The sequence below is a fragment of the Protopterus annectens genome, chromosome 3.part1, assembly GCF_019279795.1.
Source record: "Protopterus annectens isolate FY-2018-M chromosome 3.part1, PAN1.0, whole genome shotgun sequence".
NCBI classification, from domain to species: domain Eukaryota; kingdom Metazoa; phylum Chordata; order Ceratodontiformes; family Protopteridae; genus Protopterus; species Protopterus annectens.
In genome coordinates, this window is record NC_056732.1 from 1,639,726,538 (window position 1) to 1,639,752,836 (window position 26,299).

Here is a 26,299-nt window from a genome sequence, read left to right on the forward strand (position 1 = left end):
ATCAGTATATTAATTTGTTAGGGAAAATGGATATAGTTAATTACTTAGTAAACCTATTAATGTATTTGTTTTTTTAATTTTTATATTTATTACTGTAAAAGGATATCAGCGAAAGCAAAAGATGTTTCTGCCACCAACTTAATGCCGTCACTGGAACACGACAAAAAAGAGCAATATGACTTGCTTTAAAGTAACAATATCAAAACGATTGTATTTTCACATAAAATTATTATTTTATTTCAAATTAGGAGTAGAACTGCCCTAGCCACCAGCAAACTTCATGAAAAAGCTGAAACTGAATGTAGATGGTGTAGTCTGTTTCATCATGTTGCACATGGTCTTTAAAATAAGTAACACTTCATAAGTGAAAACTATCATTTGTTTCTGCTTTACCATTTCCTGAGCTTCCCATCCCTCATTCCACACATTTCTGTTATTTTTACATTTTGTTTAAATGCTTAATGGCTCCACACATACAATAAACATTGCAGTACATCGGGTGTTTCAACCTCATAAATCCTGAATTGAATACTTGTTATTTACGAAGTATTTTGTTTTACCCCTTAGTAATGTATTGATTCTATGGGAAGTCATTTGTCTTTATCTGACATTGTACCAAAATCTTTTCCGTCAGCACACTGGACTCAAAATTCACTTCATAAAAAATCTATATGCCAAAATGAATGAATGACTACATCTCGGGTTTAAACCACAAAGGCAGAATGACATTATGCCACAGTTCACATCTCTCGATATTAATGGCTGTTTTGCTTTTGATTCTTACAGTAGGTCCTTGTTTCGTACAAGCCTCTCTTTGCTCCTTCTCCTTTATATTATATTGTAACACGGCATCTTTTTGATCTCTGAAATTGTAAGGATTTGTTCTCATTATCATGGTTATCGTCTACAAAAACATTTTCTTCCTCAATCTGTTAAACAAATATTTTTTCAGCTGTTTCTCCACATGAAGCCAAGCCAGAGTCCTCTCCTGGTTCTTCATGCCATAGATGGTACAATAAATTATCTTCATCTAGTCTACGTGACTGAATTTTGATAATTAAAATCTCTTGCAACGTTTCTTCCACCTCTCACACTACCACTCAGGCCTCTCGTCTTGCAGCCTGTATAATTTCATTATTCGCATGCTTTTTCTCATCTTCACCTACTATTATTCATGCTGATTCAGAATGCAGCATATAGCTCCACACCTCTCATCTGTAGCACAACCTCCCTCAGCCACCTCTGTTCTAGGAATGAGAGAACCATGCGGTCATTGCAAAGTGTACAGGAAGTCCCCCAGTACCCTGGCCAAATTTCACCTAGTCAGTATGAATACCAGCTTGGGTCTCCCCTGGAAAGAGGCCATTGGTCACTTTAGGATTAAGCTGGTCAACAAAGTATGAATAAATAAACCCATTTTTATGCATCTTCTACTGGTCCATGATAAGCATCCTTTCCTGACATTTTCTCAGATCAGCCATGTTTAATGTCAAGTAGTTAGTGTGTTCATATTCACTGCCCTTTCACCTTTGCTTATTTACATCTTTCTTCTGATTAACTGCCATTGTGATGGAATCATGCTTGCTAATGCGCTGATGCTTCCATACACACTGGGTTCATAATGTCATGGGACATTGCTAGCCATATAGTGCAAGAGGCCATTGAGATGCTTAACCTTATTTCTCTCTTGCATTATCTGGTTAAACAATTTGCTCAGTCACACAGTAGGCAAATGGACATGAAGGAAATCAAAGTGTGGACTACATGAAGCAGTGTGTTAGGTATTCATTGCAATAATTGTCTGCACTAACTGCCAGAATATTGCTTTCTTGTTCTTTTAAGCTTCCATATTGCACAGCTATCTTTTTTTGATAGGTGGATGCCTTTTTATTAATATTATTAATGTTAGTTTAATTAAGGGTGTTAGTTTTCCATATTGTATGGTTATCTTTTTGATATGTGGATGTCTTTTTTATTAATATTATTAATATTAGTTTAATTAATGGCATTAACATTTTTGTCTGTTTTATTTTATATATATGTTAACTAGGTAAGCCTTTTGGAAAAAAACACCTTGGCGTACTGTCTGATAAAGTGACTAGCATAGAGTCACATACTAGATAAATGGAGTAGAAAGGAATTGAACCCTTTACCCTTCTGACTACAGGATGCAGCTCACTAACAGTTCAGAGTCATAATCCTTTGTGCTAACTACCAGACAAGTTATTGTTGTTTAATACTACAAAGATATGAGCAGTTATGCTTAGGAGACTTATGGTATCATTAGCTTAAAGTGAATGAGGGAACTAAATATAGAGATGCTTTAGGTAATAAAACTGAATTAATATGAAGGAGCCACAGTAAATAACAACTCGTCCCCAGCATCTGCTTTTCTAGTTAAACTTCTTTAAAAAGTTGGAGTTACCTTTTTATTTTTAAAAACGGTTTACTATCAAAATTTTGAACCGCACTCTGTTGACTGTACTATCGTCGAACACGGAAGTTCAAAAACGGGAATGTTGAAGTAAAAAAAACAATCTAGGAATGGGTTTTAACATGGTTCGAGGTAGGTGAGATGTTTGTCGTTCTGAATAATACTGAACACATACCTCAAACCATGTTAAAACCCATTCCTAGACTGTTTTTTTGACTTCGACATTCCCGTTTTTGAACTTCCGTGTTCGACGATAGTGCAGTCAATGGAGTGCGGTTCGAAATTTTGATAGTAAACCTTTAAAAACATTTTGAATGTGATGCCATCAGCTAGACTTGTGATATGGGTAACAAAGTTTTAAACCTTACTCTGTCATATAGAGCTGAACTATATTGTTAATAAAATGCTATATCCATAAACAGGATACTCCTACAGGTTACCAAATAGTTTTTTCAAGAATTCCAAAAGTGATTTTCATCTGTTTTAGCACAAGGCATCGAGTTCCTCACAATGAAGAGATACAACGTTTACTGCACAGAAAAGACACCAAAGAGAACTGCATATCAGGAATGTGCATTCCATGAATGATATACATCTAGTAGCTCCGGAATGTCATTCCTCTTGTAGCCTATATACATCCTTTTATTCATAGGTTCCTAGGTTCATAGGTATGTACTAGGCTAATAATAACTAGGCTCATTATAAGCCTGGCCGTGCAACTCAAACGTGGCCCACAAATGTGATTTATATACATGATTTACAGACCGCCTTTGTCCATCAAAGACATAGGTGCCAAATTGAGGTGAATTTTTGATTACCCATTTATTTTATTTTATTTATTTTTTATTTATTTTACATTTGTTTACCAGGAAAGTCCGACTGGGCAAAGGTCCATTTTCAGCGGAGACCTGGGGAGAAAAGCTCCACATTACAATACATTACATGACAGTAAAAAGAAGTAGAACATACATACATATGGTGTATATACACATCAGGACAACATGCTGGTGATAAACATACATATACCATATATACACACAACAGGACATCATACTAGTGATTAACATTTCTTACAGTAGACAATCACAGGTACATTTTTTTTCTTTTGCAGTTATAAGTTTTGTAACATAAATGTATACGGGTTTGGAAGCTTTCAGGGGAGAAACTGTTTATACATAGCTGCACCATGACAAATTCTTTTGGTATGAATTAGCCTGGTGAGTGGCATGAGCATAGCCAGTTACTTAGATAGTGGCTTTTCAGGAGTTTTTTGAATTGACTAAAGGAGGTGGTAGAAGTTATTTGGCTTGGTAGTATGTTCCAGGTTTTGGCAATGGTGTTGGCAAAGAGGGACTTGCCAGCTTTGTTTTTATGTTTCATGACAGTTATGAGGTTCTGGTTACTAGATCTTAAGGGTCTAGAGGGAATGTGGGGCTGAATTAGGTGCTGAAGTGCTGGAGTTATCTCAGGAAGGTAGTAGAGTTTGTGCGCTGTACAGAGTTGATTGAGTAGATGTATATGAGGCAACTCAAGCCAGTTAAGTTGCTTAAGGGATAGACAGTGGTAGGACCTACATGAGGCTTCAGTAGTAAACTTGTCAATCTTGTTGTAGCAAGATTCCATCCATTGGTCCAAGCTGCACTTAAATAGGGTTAGGGAGGAACTTTGCTTCACATGGATGGGGGGCCTGTTCCAGAGAATGGAAATTATCTGAGAAATATATCTGGGAGGGTAGCCTAATGGTTAAGGTGTTTGCCTTATAAACACAGGGTGCAGGGTTTGAGTCTCACAAGGGATAATTGGCTAGGCTTAAAATGGCTTGCAAGGGCAGTTAGCCTAGTACTAATCTATGAACCTATGAACCTATATCCTATTTATGTTGCAAACAAAATTTAGGGCTTTTAACCTAGTAATTCTGATCCTGTTTCTTTTGCAAATGTGCAAAAGGTTCATTTTTATTTTATTTTTTATTTATTTAACATTTTGTTGACCAGGAATGTTCGACTAGGTTCCACAGAGCCTGTTTTCAGCGGAGGCCCGGGGAGAAACACTCCAGATGCATGTCTTTGGAATGTGGGAGGAAACTGGAGTACCCGCAGGAAACCCACGCAAACACAGGGAGAACATGGAAACTCCACACAGAAGGCACCCCAGCTGAGAATCGAACTGGAGAACCTCTTGCTGTGAGGCGACAACGTTAACCGCTGCGCCACTGTGCCACCCAATTTTCATCAAAATAGGGTCCAAGGATCCCTTGTATACTAGGCAAAGATGACTTCTCAGAAGTCTGTATGATACCAAATAAAGAGGCAGGACTTTGAGGTGCTCAGCATAGGGCTTTGTGTTTACTCTCTGTATTTTTTTTTTGTAAGGAATCTTTGTGAACATTCCAGTTGCTGCATGTGTTCAGGTACATATTAAAGGGGACATTAAACTCTGCCATGGGTCTAGTGAGGGCCGAGTACAGTGGTATGATGACCTCTCTTGGCATAGATGCCACTCCTGAGAATTTTCTGAAAAATCAAGTTAAAAAGCATGAGCCAAAAATATAACCATATTGTGTACAATAAATTCTCTTAAAAAGTTCAAATAGCAAAGTTATTCAGCAGTGTCATTTACAATGATAACATTCAAAACATTCACAGTATTATATCAATGTTGTAAGAAATCACAATGCAAAAAAATCAGAATTCTGTTTCTCTTCAAATTTTCAACTAAAAAAAATGTGATATTTCAAAAACTGTACAGTCAATAAGCATACAGGGTTAGTAACCTTTTTTTTCTGAAACTGCAAGAAATTCCTTTCTTAGTGCTTATTTATTTAGATATTTACAGAAAAATGAAAAATTGTGCCAATTTGTGTAATTAACAATGTGAATAATACCCAATATTTTTGGAACTGCAAAATGTACAGTGAAAGTATCAGTGATTTCACACTGAGCTGATCGAAGGAAGGACACTGAGGAAACTCGGAGCTATAATATATAACATTAAGTATCCTGTTTTTTGTTTATTTTGTTCTTTATTTCTTTGTTATTTATAGCACTTTGTGTACTGTATATTTTTCTAGCTAGTTTCACTGTGTGTGAGGTATCAACTGGAAATTGTCCACTTTTATTAAGCATCTGTTGGGTTGTTTGTTTCTGATAACTTGTTGCAGTTAAACTCTTTTTTCCTAGAGGCTCCTTTAGCTGTTTAAAACTTTCATTTAAAGGCTCACTGCTGCTTTTCAGCTGTGAGAAACATTTCTGCAGTTTGTTTCCCACCCTCCCTGCCTGTTGGTATAGAGTTTTTATAGTTGGTGGCTTTGCAGTTGCCCGCCCCTAGTGTAAATTTGATCTGGGTCCCTCCTCCCAGTCTAGTGTCATTACCTCATTCTACCCGGTACCGGGAGAACATTTGAGAAGGCCAATCAGCTTAATTTCTGCTACTCCTTTCTCTCTTTCCACTTAAAAAAAAAACAAAAATGTATCTGCTTTTACTGTATTTGTGTTTCTTCCTACTTTATTTTGCTTTTGTGTCATCTTAAAAGTACTCAGTTGTATTTATTACTGCTTGGTGTAACTCATTCTAAGCCTTGTAGTTTAAGCACTTGGGCTTCAGACCAGTTGTTTTACATTAAGAAGGTTTGTGGTCTGCACTGTAGTGGCAGAACAGGTAGCTTACAGCCTTCTAAGTTGGGAACTGCTGATTGAGGGCTCAGTGTCTGTTATTCTAAAAGTGTATTAATTCTGGTTTAAGCACTTGGGCTTCAGGCCAGTTATTTTACATTAAGAGGGTTTGTGGTCTGCACTCTTGTGGGAGGAGAGGCTGGACTCTGCCCTTCTGAGATGGGAATTTCTGGTTAAAGGCTTATAGTGCCTGCATATTTGAACTGCTTCTTACTGAAATTGGTACACCTTGCTTGCTGTAGCATAGACTAGATCCAGGCCTGCTGAATCTATCTTTGTTTGTATAACTAGAGCACTAATCCAGGCATTCTTTAAAGTATTCAATTGTATTTATTACTGCTTGGTAGTAACTTGATTAAAATGTAGCTATCATTCTAAGTCTTTTGGATTAAACACTTGGGCGTCAGACCAGTTGTTTTACATTAGGAAGGTTTGTGGCCTGCACTGTGGTGGCAGGACAGGTAGCTTACATCCTTCTAAGTTGGGAACTGCTGATTGAGGGCTCAGTGTCTGTTATTCTAAAAGTGTATTAGTTCTGGTTTAAGCACTTGGGCTTCAGGCCAGTTATTTTACATTAAGAAGGTTTGTGGTCTGCACTCTTGTGGGAGGAAAGGCTGGATTCTGCCCTTCTGAGCTGGGAATTTCTGGTTAAAGGCTTATAGTGCCTGCATATTTGAACTGTTTCTTACTGAAATTGGTACACCTTGTTTGCTGTAGCATAGACTAGATCCAGGCCTGCTGAATCTAGCTTTGTTTGTATGGTTGTTGTTTGTTTGCTTGTTATTTCCCTGAAATGCTAATTCCACCTAAAATGTGGCTTTTAAGCGCTTCTGTGGATCCCTAGTGATATCTGCATTGCTTACTGTACTTATTTCCTTGTTTCACTTGAAAGAAAGTTACTGTTTGTCATTTTTGCATTTAAGTTACCTGTAACACATTGCATTTAAGTTATCTGGCACTTGCTCACTAAGTCAGCACTAAAAAATTAAAAGCACTACACCCTCACTAACTCCCCTTGAGTACCTTGTTACCCATTGGCCATTTTTTTCAATTATAAAGGAATTCCCAATACTATTCTAGCATGTCCAAAGGTCAGTTGTCAAACTCCTCTCCGGTCCAGCTGGTGAATCTGGGAATCTTGAGGCAATGTTACAACTGCCTCATGTACACAGACAACCCTCTCCTCCTCCCAACAAATTCCAACACATGTGAGAGATGCAACCATATAGCCAAACTGGAGGCTAAGCTCTCTCAACTCAGTACTGGCATAACCAGTCAGGAGGAGAAGGAAACCACACTCATTACAAATCCAGTCTCACATAGACCTACCACGACAGCAAACCAAACACATAAACACACAAAAACGTACTCGGAGGCTCTAAATAAAAATCTGCCTAAGCAGCAGAGACCTCCAAAGCAGACACCCAAGCAACCACTACCACAAAACAAAACACATGCAACACATAGCTCACAAAGCCAGTGTGCCAAACAGTCACAGCCCTTAAGGCTAAACAACACACCTGATACACTTGTAAAAGGTGACTCTATCGTCAGGTACACTGACGTCCCGCTCACCAGGCTGAACAAGGAGAAGGTCATGGTGAGCTGCCTGTTGGGCACTAGGATCCGCCACATAACACAAGCACTCAGGTCACTCCAAGGCAAGTGCAAATATGATTCAGTCATTGTCCATGCTGGTGTGAATGACCTGAGATGTACCTTCCTGGACTACATGAAAAGAGACATAGAGGAGCTCTCTGAGCATGTAGCCCAGGCCAGTATGACCCTGACCTTGAGTAGCATCTTACCCTCACCAAGAATGATGCCACAATATGAAGACAAGATGATCAATTTCAACAACTGGCTTAAGTATTGGTGTCAGTCAAAGGGGATCCAATGCCTGTCAACCTGGGATGACATGCTCGACAAGCCACGATGCTTCGCTAGGGGATGGCTTGTACCTGTCACCCCTGGGCTTTCGGATATTGGCAAAGGCTCTTGCTACCCCCATAGTGCCTTTTTTAGGCAAGGCTCAAAAGACAAACCCACCTCCATAGGTATCACAAGGGATAAGAAACTAAGAGTAATGCTACTCAACGCCAGAAGTCTAAACCTCAAGATGCACTTTTCGAAACTCTCCTTAGCATGGAGAACATCGATATCTATGCAGTAACAGAAACCTGTTTCAAGGCTCCCGAGAGCACCCCAGTACTACCAGGTTATACCTCATACCATGCTTTTCGGCCCCAAATCTTGGACTGAACCACAAAAGGAGGGGGAGTGTCAATATTCGTCAAAGATACCCACACCTCCAGGTTGGTGGCACAGCACGAAGCATCAGAGACTATCCGTGTGCAACTAACAGTGGGTAAAACTGCCTTCCAGTCTAGCCTGCTGCAGACCACCCTCCCAAACCCAGGAACCCCACTCGGCCTTCATGAGTACACTGGAAAATATGAAGGTCTCTCCAAACACCATTATATTGGGCGACTTCAACTACCCAAACATAGACTGGGAGCATTACTCTAGCTCCAACACCCTAGCCCAAAGGTTCCTAGAATTTATAAACTCAAATGCTATGGAACAACTTGTTACCACTCCCACAAGAGGGGAAAACATACTGGACCTGATCATCACCAACATGGGGACTCTATGCTCCAGACCAGAAGTGTATCCCTCACTGGTAAGATCAGACCATAAACTAATCTCACTGGATATTCACATCCCAACCCCAACCACTGCCCAGAAAACCACAGTGAAAAACTTCTCGAAAGCAAATTTCACACTCCTCAAAACTGAGGTGGAACCTTCAAAGCCCCCGGGCCTGTGGAAAATACAGCCCAGACTGCAGAATCCTTTATAAATGCATTCTATGAACACCTTCAAGAATGGATGGATCATGCAATCCTAAATAAAACCAAGACCCAATCCTCCAAAGGCAGACGTCCTGTCTGGTGGACCCCAGCCATAAACAAACTATACAATAGAAGGAGGAAGCTACTACATGATAGAGCAAAATCCCAAAAAGGGAAGGCATCTCTGATCAGTATTAGCAAAAAACTACGGGCACTCATAAAATTGTCTAAGGCCAGCTTCGAGAGAAAAATTGCACAGGACACTAAGGATAATCACAAGGCTTTCTTTAGTTATGTTAGGAACCTGGGAGGGAATTCCCAGATATGCTCAGAATTAGTCCAAAATGACAAAAAATGCACCGAACCCACAGACATTGCCAACATCCTAGCTGACATGTTCAGCGCAAACTTCTCCCCCCCTCTCCACCAAAAGTGCAAATATCTATCCCAGCAGAGTGCTGCCCCCCTGACATCTCAGATGCTCAGGTAAGAGCCGCCCTCTCCAAAGCAAAAAACACAGCATCAATGGGACCAGACGGTGTCCTGGGCTGCGTCCTACATGAACTCCAAGAAGAGCTAAACCCAAACATAAAACTACTGTTGAATCTTAGCCTTACTACAGGATACGTACACAAAGAGTGGCGTACAGCAACAGTGGATCTCTCTACACAAAGGTGGTGCATCAATGGCTCTTGGAAACTAGACTAGTTTGGTCTGCAAAGCTATGGAAAAGATCATCATGGACCTCATAATTAAAGATATTGGGGACCTACAGACACTGGATCCTACCCAGTTTGGCTTTGTTAAGGGCAGATCCTGCCTCTTAAACCAAGTCGATTTCTTTGAAATAGTCACCAAGGCCATTGACGAGGGGAAGGTGGTCCACACAGCCTACCTGAACCTCGCAAAAGCCTTCGATACAATACCCCACTCGGGCATTATAGATAAGCTCACCAGCTTAAATATCAACCCCTATGTCACTAGATGGGTTGCAAACTGGCTCAAGGACAGAACCCACATGGTTAGAATTGCTGGAGCCATGTCAGACTCCAAACCAGTTACAAGTGGCATCCCACAAGGCTCAGTCCTGGGACCTCTCTTGTTCGGTATATATTTCTTGGAGGTACAGGCCAACAGGGAAGGACTGTGGCTGACCAAGTTCACAGATGTCTGCAAACTGGGTGCCATAATCGACTCTCCAGCCAACACAAGCATCCTCCAAAAGGGCCTCATGGAAACAGACAACTGGTACCAGAGCCATGGCCTCAAGCTTAGCGCCAAAAAGTGTATAGTCTTCCCCTTTGGCAAAAACAAAGTGCCCACAAATTACCACATAGGTGGTAATCCATTAAGTACAGAAGAAGTAATTAGGGACCTGGGGACCCAACTTGATAGCAATCTCTCATTTGACAACCACGTGGCCAAAGTGGTTAGAAAAACATTTTATATAGCCCACCTAATCATGAAGGGATTCACATCTAGATCAGGGGAGGTTATCGTGCCTCTTTACTCATCCCTCATCAGGCCCATAATTGAGTACAATGCCCCTTTTGGGATGTAGCTTACCAGACACCTGCAGCAACTAGAAAGACCCCAAAAGTACCTCACCAAGAGGATCAAAAGGCTCAAACAGATGCCATATGCTGCCCAGTTAAAGAAACTCCAGCTCTACTCAGTGGCATAGCGCCTGCTCAGAGGCAATCTGTGCCTGATGTATAAAGCCATGTCCAACCCGGAATTAATGGACATGCTGCACCTCAGAAAATCCAAATCCCATCGAGCTACACACTCAAGAGACTTGAACCTCAGCACTGAAATAAATAGGACATGCTGGAGGGACAGATTCATAAACCAGAGGCTCCCTTCACTCTGGAATAAAATCCCAGTCCAGGTTAGGCAGAGTCCCTCACTGACTCTCTTCAAGAGGAATCTTGATGAGTGGATGGGAGATCGTAGGTTTACCCCGGGTATCACTTCTGTGTCACTGTTAGACAGAGGCACAGTATACTAACCTCGAAAAAGGGCATAGCAAAATTAATTTAAAATGGGTGGCGAAAGCCAAACACACTCTGGGTAGGCTTATAAATGCCCTAGGGCAGATAGCCTAGTATGAACCTATGAACCTATGAAAGTTTCCTTCATCATTTTTGGTTTACCTGATTATGTACATTAGTTTCAAGTCACTTGCCTTGAAAATGTAAATATACATTTATAAACATATATATATATATATATATGGTTCTACCTGACATAATCGAAACCCCAGAACACCGACAACGCAATCACCGACACCACATAATCGACAGTGCAGAAACACGAAACCTCACATGCCCGACAACGAAATAACCGACAGTACACAAACACGAAACCGCATACACTGCACACACCACAATAACAACAATCAACAAACAAAACACATCCCCTGTCCAAAAACCACACACACAACACAAGCACACCAAAATCCCTACAAACCCATACTAAACCTCACATACACAACTATCTACAGCCCTAACCCAAACCCTAACCCTAAGGTCCGTCACTATCGCATACTCAGCTAACCCGCGCCCTAACCCTAACTCACTTAACCCGCCCCTAACCCAAAGACTATCACTACCGCACACTTACCTAACCCACTCCCTAACCCTAACTTACTTAACCCGCCCCTAACCCAAACACTATCACTACCGCACACTTACCTAACCCGCGCACTGACCCTAACTCACTTAACCCACCCCTATCCCCACAGACCGTCAATATCCACACTTACCTTACTCGCACCCTAACGTCCGTCACTACCGCATACTTACACAGCCTTTTCCCATGTCGGCATCCTCGGCGTCAGTGTTTTAATCCGTCGCGTCGGTCTTCTGCATTGTCGATCTTCTGGCGCTCGCGATTCGCTTGTCGGTGTTCTGGAGTGTCGACTATCTCAGGTAGAACCATATATATATATATATATATATATATATATATATATATATATACACACACACACACACACACACACACACACACACACACACACACACACACACACACACGCACACAGTGCATATTTTAATGGGTCTATATCAGTTCATCGAAACGTCTGAAGTTCAAACACCATATGTTCGAATTTCAAACCACAAAGTGCAAAAACATCGAAGTCTTAAAAAATCGCTGTCCCAAGAAACACACATGCAACACAAACACACCAAAGCAACATCAATCCACACACATACACTCAAAATCCTACATCTAACCCTACACTAAACTGTACATACACTACTACCTATCCACTTACCTTAACCCAAACTCTAACCCTAAGGTCCGTCATTATCGCAAACCCACCTCACCTGCGCCCTAACCCTAACTCACCTAACCCGCGCCCTAACCCTAACATCCACACAATCGCACACTTACCTGAACCCAACCCGTAACTTCCCACAACAGTCCTGATACTTGCAAAGCCACAGAAACAGCCCACCAAATTCTTTCCCTGGGAAAGAGTTCGGTGGGCCGCTGCTTTGCGATTACCAGTGTTCGAACTTTACAGTTCGAACATCTGGTATTTGATATACAGCCATTTCGATGGACTGATATAAACCCTGTTTTAATTACCAGTAAATGACTAACAGCATATCAGTGCATTATACATGTGATGATGTATGTTTTATCATTCACCATGTATAACATGTATTTTTTCATTTTGTGCTTAGATCTGAGGTTGAACCAACGTTTGTATTTGTACATGGTATATGTATCAGACTGTTATTTAGAAATGTGGAGCTTTTATCCCCAGGCCACCACTGAAAAGGATATTTTGTCCAGTTGGACTTTCCTAGTAAACAAATGTAAAATAAATAAATAATGTCTTTTTGTAGTATAATCATCTGTACCATGTAACCTTCTGAGTTGTGAAAATATAAATGCAAATATAAAAATATGAAAAGGAAGGCATTCATAGTAGTTAATATCTGCATGGAGTACATTCTAGATTAACAATTGCAGTAATCATTTTGCTTTTTATACTTCGACCTTTAATGTTCTACCTAATAATAAGTGGTAAGTCAAATAGTTAAAGATGGCAGCCTGTAAAAGCTCACAACATTGTATGGAGCGCTGAATGTTAAATGCAAACATACAAAAAAGGCAGCATGACTGTGAATTAATTAGAGACTATATTCCTCTTTGTATGATTTAGTGCAAACCACAGCAAAAGCCTGAATTGGATGGAAAACATTATGTCCTCCTTTTTGCCTCCCCCCCACACATATTAATGATGCAGTTGTCTTTTCCGACAGCATAATACAGTTCATTGAACATATGTTGTGTTTTTGCCATTGTTTCATAACTGTTTTTCTTTTTTTCTCTTTTCCTTTTTACTTCAGTTCATAACTTTTACAGAATCACTGATACTGGACACAATCATAATAGGTACAGCGATCCTGAGTGTGGACACACTTGCCTCATTTCACCTAGATCACTGTCTAAAATTCATCTTAGATTTTTTCGTGACTGTTAAGCTATCTGGAATTGCATCTAAAAAACTAATAACACACAAGAGTACTTAGAAAGATGCATAACTAGATAGGTATAGTCTCTCCTCCTTATAATCCTGTGTCTTGCATTTCCAAGGGTCATTGGGTGATTTTTAGTTTCATTATGAGTGACTAGAAAATATGTCTTGTGGTTTAGAAAAATATGAAACTCTATCTGTGTTACAGACAAAATTAGCTATGTAAAAATGCATGCTATCCATTCTTAAACATATGTCTTATAAAACATCAGGTTTGATGGTTACTCCTCGGACTTTTTTTTAAAACAGTGAGTATAATATGGCATCTCTACTAAAAGAATAGCTCAGCTGTGTTCACCTTGTAGGCCTCAGTCTTGAAATGTTAACAGAGATTCTTATTTCTAAATTATCTAAGCCTCAGAATAATATGGAAGTATATAATTATAAACCAAAAAGATGCTCTTCCCTATCAATTCTTTCAGACCAAATAAAATTTGTACAACAAAGTCATCCTATGACAAAACCATGAGCCTTCGTACAAGGAGAGTGTTATGCACTTGAATGGAGATTTCCTTTTCATGTTCTGAAAAATGTAAGTTTGATTTCCATTTAATTAGATGTATACAAGTGTGTGTGTGTGTGTGTGTGTGTGTGTGTGTGTGTGTGTGTGTGTGTGTGTGTGTGTGTGTGTGTGTGTGTGTGTGTGTTTAATTATTACTGACAAGCCATTTTTTGTAATTCTGGGATTTCACTGTTGGTTAACTGCTTCTTTTGTCAACCTGCATTACGGTAGGCTTCTCTACAGATGAGTATTGTGCTTTAGAAACAGATGGCCTTTAACTGTGTTTGTCCAACTGTGGAACTAGTATATATAACTAAATTGGTATAGAAGTAAAGTACACTCATTAAGGGTTTGCCATGTAGGACTAAAGTACACCCATGAAGGTTGTGCCATGGAAGTGTAAGTTTTGTTGTGTTCTTCACAGTGTTCGCCTCTGATGAACAGACTATGAGCCTGTGTCTTTTTAATATGTGCTTTTCTAACAGATTTTAAGAGTTATGTTGAGACATAATTCTAAATGACAGGCATTCTTGAATATGCCACTGAATGTAAGTCCATTCTGACACACTAAGGGATATGATACAAGGTCTGAGCTGACAGCACCAAAGATTGTCTTTTTTAAAGTAATTTACTGTAGTACACTGTGTATGAAACAGAATATTTTGTTTAGCTGATAAATCATAATTTTGTCTGCCTGGTTATAGAAAGAGCACATGACAAGAACTTTTTGGACACTCCTTTTTATAAAAAGTAATAATTCCATTTGTCTTCCATTTATAAATAAAGTAATCACCTCATCGTAGGATCTCTTTAATAGTATACTTATACAATGCTAGCATTTCTTGCTTATAGTGAGAATCAGTCTGTTAGATTTTGAATCTTGGGATTCAAAACTTCCTTCCTGCTAGAATATTACCAAATATTTGAGAATAAAAACTGCTGTTTTACTTAAGAATTTCTTACTATACTCACTTCTTACATTGGCAATCCACACGATAAAGTTGTACAAAATAATCCTCAAAGTTATCAGAAAAGCAAGGGAAGAAATTATTCCAGATTTCATAAAGTGGCACTCACATTTTTCCAGTCATATCAGATATTTCCTTGTGAGTACCTCCATTGAGCATAGAGACAGCTTGGCTATGATGAACGATTGGAGGCAGCAGAATGTTACACTAATGTGTGACCCGGATGGTAAACCTTTAATTAAGTGACTTCCAAAAATGACATGTGTAATACTAAGCAATTGTTCTTTGGTTTAAAAGTGATGAGACATATTAAAAAGCAGGTAAACAAGAAGAGAAAAGAAAAGAAAGGGAGTTACATAGTACTTTACATCCATGTGTAGTCTGGATAAGATTATAGTTTTAACTATATCTATACTAGGAGAAAGTAAAAATCTGCATTGAGATGGTAACTGTTTTGCCAAAATATATTTTTATATGGCACATATTTTGCCATGATATATTAACAGTCTGAATACATTAGCCCAGCTATTTACAAAATAGACATCATTTCTGGAATTATTTATTGCACGTCCAATGAAAGCAAAACAGATTCAGAATATGCATGCATGCAGTTCATTAGCTATAGCAATTTTGTAAAGCTTGGCGCAGCAGATATTGTCATTAATTATGAATAGTTATACCATGAGTAGCATAGCAGCCAACAACATCATTAAACCAGTACTCTTGAAAGAGACAATGCAACGTTAGCCTTTGAAAATAGGATTGGATTTAAATGCTGGGTTGGAAAAGTGCAGAAGAGCTGGTTAGGAAAGGGTGAAACAGACCTCTAGTGGATATTTGCCATCCATAGGGGTATTGTTTCACTTCTTCATTGAGCACAGACCATGGAAGTAATGCCTTTTTTCTGACTCAGATACTGAATCAAACCAAAAGAAAGTGAAACAGACAAAAGTAGAACCAGTCCCTTGTGCACTATCATTTTAATTGAAAAACTATATTTTATCTATTGCAATTTTCAGACATTCTAGATTTGACTGATGGAATAATCTCCCCCATTTCATTATCTTTTCTTGTCCCACTATCTGTGGGTATGGATATGAGATCTTTCGTAAAGAGAAAGGTGGAAGGTGGACTATGGGATTACATTTTAATTGATATTGGCGCAGTAGTATCAGTCACTGGGTATATACTATGTCCAGAGAAGGCTAAACAATTAACTCTTTTAGTAGGCTTGAACCTCTGGCATACAGAAGGAAAATAAAGGTAATAATCTAGTTTCTATGGCCAAAACAGTGAAACTAGCAGAGAGTCAAGATATCATTTTTAGATAATTTGACATTCTTCCCTTATTGTCCTTATAATAATTGTCATAGGTGAAATGGGGCATAGTGGTAGTTTTAATTAATCACAGTCTATGGGTACAGAGTTCTGCTTGTTTGTGCATTGTGACAGCCATTATTGTTTCTGAAATATCTTCACAAGATAAATAGATGAAGCAAAAACAGATGTGCATATGAACAGACTCGTATAAGATGTAACAATGTACAGAAACCTGCTCTGTCAGCAAAACAGGGAGAGACTGAGAGTTAGTCTGAGGCATGATCCAGGTAAAAGCTAGAAAGCTGCTACCATTCCAGAGGCAATACAAGATTTTAACTGAAGCTGAGCCTTATATCAGACAAGACATCACTGACTGGGAAAAACATTGTACATTTTATTTTTTGCCTAACATTAAGCTCTGAACAGGTACACCAAGACAAGTTGTTATGTTGCTAGGGCATCAAAGATTATAAATTATCTTATATTTAAAGTAGTGGTCAAGTTAAAATAAAAAGATACCAATCATAAAATTATAGGTTTGAATCCTGGCTAACTAGCAATTAAACTCTGACCCATCTGTTGATCTTCAAGCCCCATCCCCGATAAAATAGTGACATCATATTTTTAAATGTTAATATGTCAACAAAGTATTAATAATTATTTAATATGCTCTTAACAGTTTGTGAGAAACATAGACTTGGGCTTCACAAATAATTTCAATATTAAGAAATTTATGGGCAACTTTATGAAAGCCTTCATTCACACAAAGAGTGGTAACCAGTTTGTATTGATAATTCATGCTGCATTTTCAAATGATTTGCAGTATTATTACTTGCAAATAAGCATACTGTCATCACAGCTAGATTAGTTTACATGCATGCATATGAGAATCTTCTGTTTGACTTCATTACTGTTTAAAACTCATTCTGGTAACAGGCTGACTTAGTGCAGGGGCCGTCTTGAAGAGAGCAGTGTTTATTCAAATAATATAATATTGGCTTGAGTTTTATGGCTGCTTCTCTGTGGGTCTTCTTTGCTTGCTATATATTGCACTGAACTCTGTTGTACACACCATCTCCCAAGTTGTAGCTGTGTGTGATACCATTTGTCATTAGTTCGGCACATGCTTCAGTCCTTTAAGCTATGTACATAGCTGTAAAAGGCCTTATGATTAACCTTGGCTGTGATTGCTAAGTTTTTCTCAAAGTTACTCTTAGAGGATTTGACATGTTGCCTTATTTGCCTGTTGAGGTTGAGGAGGGTGCTTTTCCATTGTTGGGGCCTCCCTTTAGTTTTCTTAGACAGCAACTTTTTACATTTGTTGTAAAATTAGTTGATGTTGGATGTCCACAAGGGTGGATATTTTTTACTTTGGGCTCTAGCTTTGATTTTCTCTGGAACAGTTGAGTCTATACACTTATACAGGTGACTGTACAGGGTTTTAGTGTGAGCTTTGGTGTAGTTACCACTTCCAGCTGGGGGTGAGGCTCAGAATGCATTTATACCTTCCCCTAGGAGGTATAGTTTGCTTTGGTGAAGTTTTTTAGTCTGACTTCACCATTTCTGAATTCTGGTGTTTGTGCCAGTTCAAAGGCAACTGATTTGTGGTATGAGGGTCCAACAGTTGCTCTGGTACTTCTGTTTGCCATGTTAGTGAGGACCAGATCTAGTATGTTTGTTCCTCTTGTTGGGGTTTGAATGATTTGTTCCAGGGCATTTGAGCTGTCAAAGTCAAGGAACTTTTGCACTAGTGAGTTAGGGCTAGAGTAGGTTTCCCAGTTGATGGTGGAATAAATGAAATCCCCATGACCAGAGTGTTTAGCAATATTTGGATTGACTCCAGTTTGGTCAGGTAGGCCTCATGAGCATCATGATCCATGGATGGGGCTCTATAACTAGATATGACTTGAATGGGGATCTTACCCACAGTAATCTGAACTTGGAATAACTCCATGGAGTTGTCCAGTGTAACTAATCGAGAGGTAACTGTATCTCTAACAAAAACAGAAACACTGCCTCCTTTGGTTCTCACATGTTCACTTTGCAGTCTGAGGTTGTGGAAGACATTGTAGCCTTGCAAGGCCGGGGTACCTTCTGAGGCTTTGAACTAGGTTTCTGTGACTGCACAGAGATCTACATCCTCCAGTGATAGAAGTGCTTCCAGGGTGTGCAGTATTTGGCTTAAGATCCTACCATTTAGCAGCATAACACTTATTTGTTTTTGAGACCTTGCTAACAAAGGCTGTATGGCAGAGGCAAGAACTTTTGACAGCAGCTGAAAGCCCAGTGGTGCCAGGTGTAAACCGTGTCTGCCAAAGCAGCAAGGTTTGTCGACTGTGTCATCCTAGGCTGACAGAAACTGGATTCCCTTTGAATGACACTAAAAACTAAGCCAATTATTGAAATTGATCATTTTTTTTATACTGTGGTATCACTCTAGGTGAGGATAACATTCTGGTCAAGGCTAGGGACATACCTGCCTCTGACACATACTCAGAGAGCTCAGTAATGACTCTCTTCATATAGTCCAGTGAGCTATGTTCTCAGGTTGTTCACTCCAACATGTGCTATGACAGAGTCATAATGGTACATGTTGCTGAGAGACCCGAGTGCATGCGTGATATGATGAATCCTGGCACCAGACAGGCAGCTGACCGCGACTTTCTCCTTATCTAACCTGGTGAGTGGGACATCTGTGTGTCTCACTATGGAGTTTCCAATGACAAGAAAATTTGGTTTTGGAGTGTTACACCTTAAGGGCTTAGTAGGTGAGACACTGGTGTTACTGTGTGTCTTGGGTGCTGTGGGGACTGTGTTAGTTGTAACAGTTTTGTGTTTTTGAGATCTCTTGAGTTTCAGTAATTTTTTTGAGAGGACCTCCACAAATGTTGATTTTTGTGACTGATGTGTACTATAGGTATGAGTAGTGGTACTATGTGTATGAGTAGTGGTACTATCAGGGGCGGCTCGTGCTATCGACCTGCCGGACTACCACCCTCCCACCTAGAAAAAAACAAAAGAAAAATCTGTAAAACAAAAGAAAAAAAATCACAAGTCCCAATCCTCTGCACATGCGCAGACAACCTTTATCAGCAGTCCAGATATGGACAAAGAGGTACCCAGCAATCATTGCTGTGAGATACCAGGAATCTTTGCGGTGACAACCGCACAGAACAGAGGAGCTCCAGACTGCTTCAGCCACAGTCAGAACCAATGAGGAGGACTGAGCTGCTTTCGCAGGACTTTCAGTGCATGGGCTTCGTGGATTACTGTTGGACAAAGGCTTCAGGTAGGTGTTCAGATTGTGGGCTTGCTTCATTCGCTGGATTACTTCATGAAACCAGGTAGGTGTTCGTTAGGTCAAAGGAGTTTGGGCTGGTAGGTGAAGGCTTTATATCGCTGGTTGGAGTTTGGGCTTTTATACTGCTGAACAAAGGGTGGGTGTGTGTGAAATGCCCCAGTAACTATATACTGGTGGCTAGAGAGAACAAATGGTGGTGGGTAGAGATACTCAGGCTTGAACCCTGTACTTTGGATGCAGGTGGCAAGGACCTGAATTCCCTATCCACCACCATTTCTAAAACAAATTGCAGATTTTTGCCTCATATTTGTTCTGGTCCTCATAAAATCTGTGGTTTCTGTATCTACATTTTTCATTGCTAAGTCTGTAGTGCAGTGGTGCACTGGTAGCATTGCTGCCTAACTGCTACAGGTTCTCTGGTTTGATTCTTGGCTGGGGTGCCTTCTGTGTGGTGTCTGCATGTCCTCCCATCTTACAAAGATGTGTCTGGCATTTCTCCCTGCTCTGCTAAAAATGGTCTTTGGTTCCAAGTCAGACTAGTTTCTTGGTTAAATGTTTAAAAATAACAAGCATTTGAATTTCAGACTTCATATTATTCAGAAAGTACATGGTAACACACAACTGTTTATTCTAGCAGTTGTCTAAGTTTATAACATGGATATTTGAAATTTGTCCCTATTTGTGGGACTGTATTCCCCCATTATTGGCTTTGTCCAGGTATTTTGTGCTAAGGTTGAGAGTAATCTATGGTGAGAACTGAGTTCATTGAATGTTTGGGGGCTGTATTCCCCCCATTACTAGCTTTGTCCACATGTTTTTTTGCTAAGAGGTTGTGAGCTATAGTGAGAACTGAATTCATTGAATATGTTTGGGGTTGTATTCCCCCATTATTGGCTTTGTTCAGGTGTTTTGTGCCAAGAGGTTGACAGCTATGGTGAGAACTGAATTCACTAAATGGTAGCCATTTAAGTTCGTCTTCCTGTCTTTCACAAAACAGCTGATTTGGCATAGTGGTATGTTTCTCTGATTGTTTTGCACAGGGTCCCGTGGGTTAAAGACGTGGCAGTGAAATGTATGGTGGTAACACAGCATTTTATTCTAGCAACTTTCTAACATTATACAAGCAATGTTTAAAATGTGTCCCTGGTTTTTCGGCTTTTCTCCCCCCCAATAAATGTCGGCTTTTTCCAGATTTCTTGCGCTGCAAAGTTCAGAGATACAACTGCGTGTCGAGTAGATTTTACAAGGAGCTGAGAGCAGCAGGGGAACAAAACTTTAGTGCTGCTTATTCTGAGTCTGCTGGCATTGTTAATAGCACAACAGGTAGTGTACTTGCTTTTGATGCAGAAGGTTGTGGGTTCTACTCCCACAGTAAATAGATGCATTACTGATACTGTACTGTGTTGCAGTTCTTTTTGGCAAAGATACCTAGAGCAGTAACTATAAACCTGTTATCAGTTTGCCATACAGTTTCTATTGCGATATTACTAGCTTATCATTTTTTTTAATGCATGCAACATAGGCAATTTATTCCTCAAGGGCAACAGGCACTTTATTTGTAGATGAATAAACAATGACATATAAAGTTGTTTGCTAGCAGCAACCTCTTCATTGTTACAGATTTCTTTAATGTGGAATTATTTAGATGACTTTTACTACTTCAGAGATTGTGCATATTTACTGGTACTGGTGGACTGTAGAAGGTTGAGTAGACTTTTATGATGGAAATGTTCTGAATTTGGGTAGTTTTGTCATTGGTGCATGCATTTTGTTTCATTGTTTACTGGGAAAATGTTCAAAACAATAAATTTAAAATGCCGTCTAACAACTGTACTCTATTGTACAAGGAATATAATTTAGTACAATCAGGAAGCTGTATCAAAGAGCACATGTATGTTTCATGTGCAAGGGGCCTATGATTTGAAAACAGCCCAAAGTGAATCTTTATCTGCCACTGGCAAAATGTATTTTCTTTGAATGTGGGTTTCAATGCTGTTTCATTGAATGTGAGTTTCAAGGGCAGAGAAGTTTTAATGCTAAGCCTGTTTTCATTGTAAGACTGCGTTGCTTTGTTTAGCAGATGTCTTAGTGTTTGTGCTGTAAAATGCAAAATAAAACTTTCAAATGAAATCCAAATCATCATAGAAGTAAAGCAGTATGCACATTAGTGTTTATGGTAAATGGAGTGAAATAGCCAAGTAATGGATCATTGGAATGGCTGCAGGGGGGAGGGCTCCATTCGACCATGATTTTGTGAGGGGGAAGGGTGGCAAACTCAGACAGCCCCAGCTGGACTATACCTCCCAACTGTCCAGATTTTCACAGAATGAATAGATTTTTTGCTTCTTATTTTTGGTTTGTTCCTCATAACATTTGGTTTTCTGGAAAATCATTTAGGAATGAAGTCACTATATAATGACACACTGAGTTTCATAGGTTCATAGGTTCATAGGTAGATACTAGGCTATCTGCCCTAGGGCATTTATAAGCCTAGCCAGAGTGTATTTGGCTTCTGCCTCCCTATTAGATTAGCCTACTGTGCCTCTGTAAAGTAGGTCACAGAAGGTACCCTTTAAGATTAGTTTACTGTGCCTCTGTCTAGCAGGGACACAGAAGAGATCCCAGGGGTGAATTTGCGATTTCCCATCCACGCGACCAGATTTCGTTTGAAGAGGGTCAGCGAGGGGCTATGTCTAACATGAATTGGGATTCTATTCCAGAGTGAGGGGAGCCTCTGGGAAATGAATCTGTCCCTCCAGCATGTCCTATTTATGTTTGTGCTGAGGTTTAAATCCCTGGAGCGTGTAGCTCTAAGGGACTTGGATTTTTGAGGTGGAGCATGTCCATTAATTCTGGGTTTGACATGGCTTTGTACGTCAGGCATAGATCGCCTCTGAATAGGTGGTAAGCAACTGAGTAGAGCTGGAGTTTCTTTAGTCGAGCTGCATAGGACATCTGTTTGTAGCCCATGATCCTCTTGGTGAGGTACTTTTGGGGTCTCTCCAGTTGCTGCAGGTGTCGGGTAAGGTGCATCCCAAATGGGGCATTGTATTTAATTATGGGCCTGATGAGTGACGAGTAGAGGGGCACAATGACCTCTCTTGATCTAGATGCGAACCCTTTCATGATAAGGTGGGCTATATAGAAGGTCTTTCTAACCACTTTGGCAAAGTGATTATCAAAGGAGAGATTACTATATACGTTGGTCCCAAAATCTCTAATTACTTCTTCCGTACTTAATGGATTACCACCTATGTGGTAATTTGTGGGCACCTTGTTTTTCCCAAAGGGGATGACTATGCACTTTTTAGCATTTAGCTTGAAGCCGTGGCTCTGGCACCAAGCATCCATCTCTGTGAGACCCTTTTGGAGGATGCTTGTGTTAGCTGGAGATTCGATTATGGCCCTCAGTTTGCAGTCATCTGCGAACTTTGTCAGCCATAATCCCCCTGTGTTAGCCTGAACCTCAGAGAAGTATATACTGAACAAGAGAGGTCCCAGAACTGAGCCCTGTGGGATGCCACTTGTAACTGGTTTGGATTCGGACATGGCAACTGCGATTCTGACCATGTGGATTCTATCCCTGAGCCAGTTTGCAACCCATCTTGTGATATAGGGGTTGATATTTAAGCTGGTAAGCTTATTTATGATGCCCGAGTGGGGTATTGTGTCGAAGGCTTTTGTGAGGTCCAGGTAGGCTGTGTGGACTTCCTTGCCCTCATCTATGGCTTTGGTAACTGTTTCAAAGAAATCAACTAGGTTTAAAAGGCAAGATCTGCCCTTAACAAAGCCGAATTGTGTAGGGTCCAGTGTCTGGAAGCTCCCAATGTCTTTGTTTATGAGTTCCATGATAATACGCTCCATAGCTTTACAGACCAGGCTAGTCAGGCTTATGGAGTGATAGTTCCTGGGGTCCGTTGTCTTACCACCTTTGTGGAGTGGGACCACTGTAGCTGTACGCCATTCTTTGAGTACATATCCTGTAGTAAGGCTAAGTTTGAACAGTGCCTTAATGTGAGGGTTCAGTTCTTCTTGGAGCTTGTGTAAGACACAGCCTGGGACACCGTCCAGTCCCATAGATGCTGTGTTTTTTGCTTTGGAGAGGGCAGCTTTCAGCTGTGCATCTGTGATGTCAGGGAGGTTACATTCATTTGGGATAGGCATTTTCTCCTTTGGAGGGGATGGGGGGGGGGGTTGTGCTGAATCTGTCAGCCAGGATGTTGGCTATGTCTGTAGATTCGGTATATTTTGTACCATTATGCAACAATTCAGAGCATATCTGGGAGTTTCCACCCATATTCCTGACATAACTAAAGAAGGCTTTGTGATTATCTTTAGTGTCTTGGGCAATTTTTCTTTCGAAACTGGCCTTTGATGATTTTATGAGGGATCGAAGTTTCTTGCTAATACTGATCAGAGATGCCTTCCCTTTTTGGGATTTTGCTCTGTCATGTAGTAGCTTATTTATGGCCAGGGTCCACCAGACAGGTCTCCTGTTTTTGGAGGAGTGAGTCTTGGTTTTATTTGGGATAGCACGATCCATGCATTCCTGCAGGTGCTCATAGAATGCATTTGTAAAGGATTCTGCGGATTGGGCTGTATTATCCTCTGGCCTGGAGGCTTTGAAGGATTCCACCTCATCTTGAGAAGTGCAAAGTTGGCTTTTGAGAAATTCTTTACCGTGATTTCCTTGGCTGGGGGTGGGGACGGGATATGGATGTCCAGGGAAATTTGTTTATGGTCTGATCTTACCAATGAGGGGTTTACCTCTGGTGTGGAACATAGAGTCCCCATGTTGGTGATTACCAGGTCCAGTATGTTGTTTCCTCTTGTGGGAGTGGTAACCAGTTGTTCCATTGTGTTAGAGTTTATAAATTCAAGGAACCATTGGGCGAGGGTGTTTGGGCTTGAGTAGTTTTCCCAGTCAATGTTTGGGTAGTTGAAGTCACCCAACATCATAGTGTTTGGAGAGACCTTCATATTCTCCAGTGTTCTCAGGAATGCCAAGTGGGGTTCCTGTAATAGGGAGGGTGTTCTATAGCAGGCTACAAACTGAAAGGCAGTTTTGCCCACTGTTAGTTGCACATGGATGGTTTCCGATGCTTCGTGCAGTGCCACTAACCTGGAGGTGTAGGTATCTTTGATGAATATAGATACTCCCCCTCCTTTTGTGCTTCGGTCCAAGTTTTGGGGCCAAAATACATGGTATGAGTTATAACCTGGTAGTGCTGGGGTGCTCTCAGGAGCCTTGAACCAGGTTTCTGTTACTGCACAGACATCGATTTTCTCCATACTGAGGAGAGCCTCGAGTGCGTGCATCTTGAGGTTTAGACTTCTGGCATTGAATAGCATTACCTTTAGTTTTTTTATCCTTGGGTTGTCTATGGAGGTGGGTTTGTCCTTTGAGCCTTGCCTAAAAAGGCACTATGGGGTGGCAAGAGCCTTGGCCAGTATACGAAAGCCTAAGGGTGACAGGTGCAAGCCGTCCCTAGCGAAGCAACGTGGCTTGTCGAGCATGTCATCCCAGGCTGACAGACACTGGATCCCCTTTGAATGACACCAATACTTTAGCCAATTGTTGAAACTGATCATTTTGTCTTTATACTGTGGCATCATTCTAGGTAAGGGCAAGATGCTACTCAAGGTCAGGGTCATACCAGCCTGGGCTACATGATCAGAGAGCTCCTATATGTCTCTTTTCATGTAGTCCAGGGAGGTACGTCTCAGGTCATTCACACCAGCATGGACAATGACGGAGTCATACTTGTACTTGCTTTGGAGTGACCTGAGTGCTTGCTTTATGTGGCGGATCCTGGCACCCGACAGGCAGCTTACAGTGACCATCTCCTTGTTCAGTCTGGTGAGCGGGACGTCAGTGTGACGGACAATAGAGTCCCTTATAACAAGTGTATTTGGTGTGTTGTTTGGCCTTAAGGGCTGTGACTGTGAGGCACACTGATTTTGTGAGATATGTGATTCATTGGTATTGTTGAGGGGTGGTTGTTGCTTGGATATCTGCTTAGAAGGTCTTTGCTGTTTAGGCAGATTTTTAATTAGAGCCTCCGAGTATGTTTTTGTGTGTTTATGTGTTGGGTATGCAGATGCAATAGGTCTGTGTGAGACTGGATTTGTGGTGTGGGTGGTTACCTTTTCCTCCTGACTGACTGTGCCAGTCTTGGGTTGAGAGAGCTCTGCCTCCAGTTTGGCTGTGTAACTGCATCTTTCACATGTATTAGAGTTTGTTGGAAGGAGGAGAGGGTTGTCTGTGTTCATAAGGCAATTGTAACATTTTCCTCAAAATTCCCAGATTCACCAGCTGGACTGGAGAGTAACCCTGAAACTGACCCTTGGACATACCAGATTAGTATAGGGAACTGTTTTTTTATTGATCAGATTAGGGAAGGGAACTGATTTTTCACTAGATCAGGAAGGGCCAATCGGGAGTCTAATACTTATGAGAAGTCAAGGAGGGTGTAGTGCTTTAGTTAGTGTTTCCTTATAAGAGCTGAGCAAGTACAGGGCTTTAGAAAGAAAACAGAGTGATTAATTTGAGAGTTTGAACAGTTCTAAGGGAAAAAGTGAAGAGCAGACTTTGTGGCACCTGGAATAGTTTAAACCTGTTTAGGCAGCGCTGCCCGACGCTGCTCAGTGTGCAAAACCGTGCAAAAAGAGAGTTGTAGGGTTTTAAGA